We start from the raw sequence: 9,068 nt of genomic DNA, 5'->3' as shown, positions 1-9,068 counted from the left end.
AGGCAGTGCTCTCCCGGCGCGGCTTGCTGGTGGAGTTTCCTCCTGCCGACTGTGGCTTCCAGAGGGAAGAGATGCCATTGTCTTCCCCTGAAGCGGTTGGTGCCCTGAGAGCTGGGGTATGATCAAAAAGGGCCAGCCAGCATTTCTTTCAGGAGCAGTGAAATCAGCCTCTGTGGCCGAAACCGGTGTGGCTCAGTGGATAGAGCATCGGCCTGGGGACTGAGAGGTCCCATGTTCGATTCTGGTCAAGGGCATGTACCTTGGTTGCGGGCACATCACTGGTAGGGGGTGTGCAGGAGGCAGCTGGTCGATGTTCCTCTCTCATCGATGTTTCTAACTCTCTATCCCTCTCCCTTCCTCTCTGTAAAAAAATCAATAAATATATTTAAAAAAATTAGCCTCTGTGAGCACACATTCCATCTCCTACTGGCCTTTCCCCCTGGAGTGGCCCGGCCGCTGTGAAGCCTGTGAATAGCTGATTTGCATGGAGGTGGGGAAGGCAGCCTGGGCCACCAGGGCCCTCACCCAGCCTCACAGACCTGCTGGCCCCACTGGTCTTCCATGCGCCCCACAGCCAGGGCTGCCCCTCCCTCCAGCATCCCTTCTCCCCTCTCATCCTCTCTGGGAGCAGGCTGGCTTCCTGTTGCCGCTTCTCCGCGTTCCAGTGCTTTGGGCAGGCGAGGCCTGGTCTGGTGAGCTGCACAGGCTGAGGCTGGGTGTCTGTGTGTACCCCTCTCCCCCTGCCATCTCAGGCAGGGCGCCTGGACCTCACTTCTCTAGAAGGGCCTTCCAGTGCCCCCGGAGGCCCAGGGTCGGGATTAGCTTGGTGCTACTGCAGAGACAAAGTCAAAGTGATGAACATAAACTATTTTCCCACAGAATTTAATTGGGCTTCAGAGAGTAAGTGTGTTGGAGTCTGGGTGTCTTGCTCAGTGGGTGCCAACACCCGCATACGTTGCTGAAAGGGCAGCCTGGCCTCATGCTGGAGAAGTGGAGAGGGCATCAGAGAAGGCGGTGTTGCTGGCTTCCGTGCCATCTGCTTGGCCTGGAGTGTCATATTTTAACTCTGCTGCATCACAGAAAGAACCCTGAAAAGGAATATTGGGCCATGATTACCATCGTGAGGGACCGATGTGGGGAGGAGTGAAAGACTGTCCAGTCCCAGACAGCCGTCTAACTGACAAGAAGGAAGACTTGGGCGAGAGGGAGGCGGCTGTCTCCAGAAGTTTGAAGAACTGCAGTGTGGTAGAGAAAACAAACCGATTCTGTGTAGACCTCCTAGGGTAGAACTTTGTTCTGTAGCTGGATGTTGCCAGACGCAGAATTCATTTCATTCTATTTAACAGCCAGGGAGCTGCGTGGGAAAGAAGTCAGCATGCCACCCAAACGCCCGAGCCAAGGCTGGCTCCCTTCTCAGCCGCCTGGGTGAGACCGTCCGGGTGGTTTGCCAGTGGGCACGAGTGGCTCTACCTTTACAGGAGCAGGCGCTGATGGCGTCTGTCCTGTGGCTCCTGAGGCCTGGGGCAGAGGGAGGGCCGTGCTGTGCTCTCTGAGGGCGGCCGCAGCAGAGCCTGCAGGGATGTTTGTTTAGCTTAAAGTCTGGAGCTGGTGGACCAGGCCTGGAGTGCCACCTGCTCCCCTCCCGCACTGCTAACATCTGAGGGGAAGGCTCCAGACCCCAACTCAGGCCCAGCTGCGCCCTGAGGACCCGGCGAGGGGAACTCACATTGGCCGGAGGATGAAAGGCAGGGCTGGAGCCCTGGGTCGGGGCTGAGCTGCAGACATGCTGTGTGGGGCTTTCTCTCTGCTGGGGCTCTTCCCTGTTTGTGAAGCCCATTCCCACGAATGTTTCCACCTCCAGCTTCAGAAGGCTGAAAGCTCGGCTGCCTCTACAGGAAGCAACTCCAGTGTTTATTCAGTTCAGGAGGCGTCGTTTTCCCTGCTCTGGTCAGGTGGAAGGACTTGGGCCCGTGGGCTTGGGCTGGCACTTGTCCACCTTTACTGATGGGAAACTCAGCATTAACTGGAGGCTAGTTGGATGGCACAGAGCAGGCCTCCGGGGACTGACCTTCACACCAGGATATCAGAAGTAGTACCAACAGCCTTTCTGTGCGAACGCGGGGAGTGAGAATCCTGCCCCTGCCTCAGCACAGCTTCTGCTGGTTACAGGAATGAGGGAAGCAGGAGAGGGAACCCGGTGTTGAATTTACTAAGAAAGTCAAGTTCCTAAGGAATTCTGCAGTTGATGCTCATTCTTTCCGTTAATCTACACTTTATTTTACTTACATTAAAAATACATTTTAATATGATTTTATACTTAAAAAGGGCACAAAAGTAGTACAAAGGATTTTTGTATACCCTTTGCTCAAACTTCCCAGATGTTAGTGTAACACAAGTGCAATGATCAAAACCAGGAAATTAACGTGCTGCAACCCCTGCCGCATCCATAGGCCTCATGCAGGTCTCACCCACTGTCCACAAATATCTTCTTCTGGCCCAGGTTCCAAACATCCCTATGTTGAATTTTGTGGTCCTCTTCCTTAGTCTTTTTAACCTGGACTGGTCTTACCCACACCTTTGGTGAATTCAGTTCTAGAGAGGGAGAGTGGATGCATTGAAGAAGCACTGAGTGTCTGCGGGCCCTGTGCTGTGTCCTGCTCGGAATGAGGCGATGCCACACCGAAAGGCAGAGAGCAGCACTGCCTACTGAGGCCTCTCGATCTGGCGGGGAACACAGGCAAGAGAAGTAGCCGTTCCCATGCGGGAAGGCAATTCCTGGTCAGAGGAGATGAAGGGCACACACATTTGGGAGGGCAGATGCCTGCACTCAGCTGGGAAGAGGGGGCAAGGCTTCCTGAGAGAGATGCCACTGGAGGTGGGGCCCTGGGTGAGCAGGAGGCTTGCAGGTTGGGAGGGGGACATGCCAGTAGGAGACCGTACTGCCAGAGGCAATGGCACTGGTGGGAGCCCTGCGGCACAGGAGGCCTCCCCTGTTCTATCACGGGATTGCAATGCTTCCAGAGTCCGGACAGAGATTCGAGTGGGGGAGAGTGTGCGTGGGCTGCAGAGGGGGGCAGTGGTCAGACTGTGAAAAGCCTTGGAAGTCATCCTAAGGGCTCATTGTTGAGCTTGGAGCGATGGAGAAACATGGGAAGGATTTTTTGAGCAGGAGTGTGACGATCAGATTTGTGCTTTAAAAAGGTGATGAGAGATGATGTTGGCCTGAACCAAGGTGACTGGTGGGCGTGGAGAGTCAGGAAGAAACCCGAGATCTGGGGAAGCAGGACTGGCAGCCTGTGGAGAGGGCTGGGTGCAGAGGCGGAGGGGAGGCAGCAGTGAAAGGTGAAGCCAGGCTTCTGGCCTTGGCACTGAGTGGAAGCTGGGCCATTCCCTGAGGTCAACGACACAATGGCCGGAGCAGTTTGGAGGGTGTTTTATGCTGAAGTGTTTGGGTAACTGGTGTAAAGGTGGAGTGTGAAGCTGAGGTTCTCTTGACTCCCAAGCCACGGCTGTTGACTTCACGGCTGCCTCTTAACTCTTCTCAGTCCGGCAAACCGCTGGTGTGAACACGCAAGCAGGTGCTCCTGAAGCAGGCTGTGTGGCCTGGTCCCCTGGCTGGGAGCCCACAGCCAACGCCCCCTCCCCCCGCCCCGCCCAGTGCTGGGCAGACACAGCAGTAGAGGTGGTACAAGGAGGCTGGGCTGATGGGATCCCATGCAGCTGGGGGCAGGCTGGCACCTCAGATGCAGGGTGCTGTCCCAACACTGCAGGTGGTTTGCTGAGAGCAAAGGGAGCAGGAGGCCAGGTCAGAAAGGGGTGCAGGAAAATGCCAGGGGCTTGAGGTGGGGCACCTTCTCCTTGAACCTGTCAAAGAAGGGCGGGGAGGGACAAGAGAATGGCCAGTAGGAAGCTCCTCCTCCAGGGAAGCCACCAGGATTTCCACTCTGCCAGTTACTGCTGAGCAAGGCAGGTCTGAGAGAGAATGCCGCCTGCCCGAGGCCACTTAGAGAGTATGTAAGAGCCAGGACCTGACAAAAAGCTGCCCTAAAGCTCCCTCCCATGCGCCGTGCCTTCTGGTATCAAGTGGACACTCAGGTCCACTTTGAGAAATGGTCAAAATGATCTAGGTGTGGGCCGGCGGGGGATGCCCGGATGCAAGGAGCAAAGAGAAAGTCCACAGCTGCCGTGCGAAACAGTCATTGGTGCCAGGCGAAGCCGGGCCGTCCTCGGCAAAGACCTTCCCCAAGAGGGGACGGAGCAGGACAAGGCCCAATCCTGGGAACTCGGCTGAGGGGGCGGCAGGGAGAGGCCGCACAGCGCAGGCCTGGGAAAGGCTGGCCCAGCAAGTGGATGCCAGCCGGGCAGTCATGAGCCAGGCCGGCCCGTGTGAGGTTCAGCCCGAAGCCCCTTCCTCATTCTGATTCAGGGTCTCCTTCTTACTTTCCTCGCTGCAAGGCTAGTCTGGGTCCAAAGCTGGTCCAGGGGTGGCGAGGCTCCAGCTCAGCTCCGGCTCCTGGGAGTTTTGTTGATGTTTGTGGAGGCCGTCTCTTCCCTTCTGACCCGTCTTCACCCCCGTGTGCGGATCTGCTCTTCTGCCTGGCTGAGCTGGATGCACTTAAGAGGAATAGGTCTCAGCTGGACTCTTCCTTTCCTTCCAGCACCGGAAAGACAGAAGCCTGCTCCCACCCGACAGCCATAACTGGCTCAGCAGCTGGAGGGGGAAGTCCAGGTGGCGTGGAGCAGGGCGGGCGCCAAGGAGAGGGCAGAAAGAAGTGGGATCTGAGGACTGAGACGCTCCAGTTTCTCACTTGCCAGGACGGTGACTGAGTGGGCTGCAGTCAGGCAGCATTAATTGACATCCAAGCTCATGTCTCCTCATCATGGTGACCCCTGGCCACTGCCTACAGGTCGCACCCAGTCCGCACTCACAGGCTGGCTGTAGACCTGAGGAGGAGCAAGAATGCTGGGAGCCTAGGAAAGGGCCATATTCCGGGCTGTTGAAGGGTTTCTCCTGCCGTCAGGGTATCTAGGGACCCAGATCCCAGGCGCTTTGGGGAGATGTAGAAAGAGCAGAGACAAGCAAAAGCATCTGCCAATGTGGTTACAACCCACTCAGACCACCACAGAAGCTGGGCAGTGCCTCTGAGAAAGGAGGGAGGAAGTAAGGCCTCTGAAGATTTGTGTGTGTGTGTGTGTGTGTGTGTGTGTGTGTGTGAGCTAAAATTTGTTTATATCTTGGGAAAGCAACCTCGAGCTTCCTCGATCCCTTCTATCATGTATCCTTGGCAGCTCTGGGAAATACTTTCCCTATGAAGCAAACCGACAGCTGCTGATTTTGGCTAGTTTGCCTGGTTCAGTTCTTGGGAGGAAAGAAGATGCTCAGCTGTCCTCAAAAGCTACCAGTGGAAGTCAAAATAAAAACACAGAACAGATGGGCATGGAGGACAGAAACCCCGAGGGTGCCATGCGCTCCCATCCTTAGCAGAACGCTGCGAACATTCTACTGTGGATGAGTTCTCTCTCTGCCCTGGCATGGCCATCTCCGGGGCTCGCCTCCACCCTGCGAGGCTGTGCAACGCCCCCAGGGCTCCCCCGACCTGACTGTTCGGGACAGGAAACATCACAGAGGGCAGATTTCTGAGGGGACAGTGAGCACGGCACCGGGGAACTTCCTGGATCAAAACCCTTCACCCAGCGTCACATGACCGATTTTACCACAAATGACTCGTTCCTGAGGGTATCAATTCCATGCTGAACCAACTAAAACTAGCAGTTAATATTTATATTATTGTTTTCTGTGTGTCCGGTACTAGTGTACAGATTTGCAAGGTCACATTCAATCCTCACCTTATTCTGTGCTGCACCTGTTTTACCAATGAGAAAGCTGAGGCTCAGATAAGTCAAATAATACACTCAAAGCCAGAGAGTTAGTAATCGGTATTGCTGGTTAGTTCACCACCCCAAAGCATTTAAATACAGTACCAGGATAGCCTGCCTCCCTGGGAAGGCTGATGCTATTCATTCAATACATATAAATAGAAGTAGAAGTGTGACTGTGTATGGCAAACCTAATCTAGCAGGGATATATGTGCAGCTACTCTGCAGTCAGGACAAAAATGCAAAAATGGCCACATACCCAGATTCTCCAAACATTGGACTGAAATGATAAGTTACATGAAGAAGAGACTGCCTCAGGAAACTAAGTTCAGAGTGCCAGGATATTCTGTAGAATAAGTATAATTAATGCTAATATGTGATGTAGCATTACAGAAATGGATGAGGGAATTTTATCTATAAATGAAAACAAAAAGATAAAATAAGATCAACAAAATAGAAGAGTGAGTTAAAGAGCAGAATTAAAACAGCTGAAAATTGAATTTGTAACTTGGAAGTTGTCAACAAAGAATTCTTTCAAAATGAAGGCCCAAAAGAAAGTATTAAAGGAGCATGAGGAGACAGAGTGGGTATTTAAAAGAATTCCAAAATTTGCCTAATTTAACTTTCAAAAGGAAGCAAACAAAAGAGAACTGAAGGGAGGAAATAAGTAGCAGAAGGTGACATTTCCATAAAAGAGGACATGGGCTCTCGGATTGCGGCAGCCGCTGGAGCCAGGTGGGCCCGGACGAACCACGTGTGCACACCGTGGTGACATGTCAGGGCATCGGTGATGCAGAGTGTCCTACAGGCCCACAGAGCTAAACAAATGAGAATGCAGCTTCTCTATAAAGAATGAGCCTCATGTTAAAATCATATGTCTCAAAAGCAAAAGAGGATTTCTGAAAGCAATACAGCAATATCCTCAAAATTGTTGGAATGTGATTTTGAACTAAATTCTATTCCAAGAAAAAACAAGCTTTTGTTCACTTTGCTTTAAAAAATATATATATTTATTGATTTCAGAGAGAAGGGAAGAGGAAGAGAGAGACAGAAACACCAACGATGAGAGAGAATCATTGATTAGCTGCCTCCTGTAACCACACTCTCCTCCCAATCCCCCACTAGGGACCAAGCCTGCAATCCCGGTATGTGCCCTGACCAGGAATTGATCTGTGACCTCCTGGTTCATTAGCCACATTGTCAGGCTCACTTTGCTTGTTTTATACTGACTTCTTTAAACCAATAGAATGGATTATATTTATTTATTTTAATTTAAACTGCCTTTATTCATTTATATGGGCAGTAATACTAAAGAAGAAGAATATTTTATTTTCAATCTGTTGAGCTTAGCTATCAGTTTCACATATTTTTCCCATACCATGTATTGAAAGGCAGGAAAAGCCAATTTAAGGACATCAGTATCTAATTTCACTCGTTTGCTGAAGCTTGGGTAACGGTGGGTTGTAGATGAGAAGTAAGTATGGGTGGCGGGGAGGGGACCTTCGGGGTCTCCAGAACAGGATTGGACATGGAGGGTATGTTCCCCCTAATTTAAACTAACAACTTGCTCTCTGTAGCCTTCAGAAGAGCTGACCCCAAGTCCCCCACCCGAGAAAGGGTGGCATCGTTAGCAGTTCCTGCACCGCATTGCTTTTGGAGCTCTCCCAGCTGCCACTTGGTTTTTCAAGGTTCAGTTGCTTTCAGGTCTTCTTTGGTTCTTGACTTTTTCATGTCTTGGGGTCTCCAGATATTACCTAGACTCAGTGCTTCGTGGTGTGCTCTGTGGGTTGGGTAGGTGCCACTGCTTGCTTTCTGCTCTGCAGCTTTCTTAGCCTCATATTTTCTTTGAATTTTAAGGGTTGCTTTCAAGAATGGCCTATTGTGGTTTCTTATTCTGGGTTGGTTTCTTCTCAGACAGCTTGATATTGGTGACTGGGTTATTTCTCACAACCAAGAGCCTATGAGCCATTGTGAATGTAGGCTCCTCATCAGGTACTTCACTTGGAACTGCATGGTAAGTCATTGTTTTTGCTGGAAGTAGTCCATCCAAAAATGGTTGCAGAGGTAAGGCTGGCGTAATGCCAAAATTGAACTGATTATTAACATGCAACCTGGAAGCATGCGTGGTAGTTAAAATGTGCTCCCCATCTGGGCACCAAGCAAAGTATATAGGATTGGGGCCACTGTTTTAGAAATAAGTTTGTATTTTTTAACAGCCCATGATTGTACTTGTATGTCAGAATTCTAAATCCAGCTAGCATGAATGTGTAGCATTAATGCCCGCTAGCATGAATGTGTAGCATTAAAGCCTGCTAACATGAATGTGAGGAATAAATAAACTGTGTTTAGAGCACTAGTTCAAAAGTCAAATACAGGATCGCATTTCAAGCTGAAATTGTTGCATTGGCAGGCAGAAAATCATAAATAGTGTGAAACTCAGGAGGACAAGAATTCTGAACTACATCATGAATAGGGCTATGTTTTGGTAATTGAGTGGATTACAGCACTTTCTCCATTTGTAGCAAGCTAATGCCTTGTTTATTCCCTGCAGTAGGACGTTCCTGTCTTGTTGAATCTCTTCCAGCTATTACCATGCAGCAGTAGCTTTTCGTTCCATAGCAGCATACCCTTACCAACTCAGAGGAATGTTGCTGCCCACAGCTGCACCAAGGCCCTGAAGCTGGGGTGCAGATAACACCGAGCAAATGACGGTACACCCTCACTGCCCAGTGCTAAGAGAGGTCATATTTTTCCCAAGTGAAAACACAACATAATTAATTTTTCTGGAAATGTAAAGCACTTGCAATTTTATTAAAAGTGACCTTCATAACTAATATTGCAGGCACAAATAGTTTCATTACCTGACCAGGAGGTACTTTTTCCACTTTGGTACTTTTTCCGGAGGAAAGTCTTACTCCCATCCCAGAGTTCACATCCAGAGCTGCAGGTTGCGGCTCCCCAGGCACATGCCTGGAGAACACAGGCTTCTCTGGAGCCAGAATTTGTGCTTTTCTTTTTTGTGATAAGTCAAGTCAACCTGTCTTAGAAGGTCAATTGAGAGCAGTAATTCTATATTAGTGACATTGGGAATATTTATTGTTATTTCTCTTGCCTCGGCAAACCAGGTTCCACCCTTACTAAAAATACAGATTTGGCAATTTCCTCTAGATTCCCTTGGAAACACTGTGCTT

At 50.5% G+C, this 9,068-nt stretch overlaps 1 pseudogene; it reads right to left on the bottom strand.

The window, feature by feature from the left end:
- Nucleotides 1-7,560: 7,560 nt before the first annotated feature.
- Nucleotides 7,561-8,502, bottom strand: LOC118732119 (annotated as a pseudogene).
- Between the last annotated feature and the right edge of the window lie 566 nt (nt 8,503-9,068).

This window comes from Pipistrellus kuhlii, unplaced genomic scaffold, assembly GCF_014108245.1.
Source record: "Pipistrellus kuhlii isolate mPipKuh1 unplaced genomic scaffold, mPipKuh1.p scaffold_m20_p_35, whole genome shotgun sequence".
NCBI lineage: Eukaryota > Metazoa > Chordata > Mammalia > Chiroptera > Vespertilionidae > Pipistrellus > Pipistrellus kuhlii.
The sequence above is the reverse complement of the archived record's forward strand: the minus strand, read 5'-3'. Positions and strand labels throughout refer to the sequence as shown.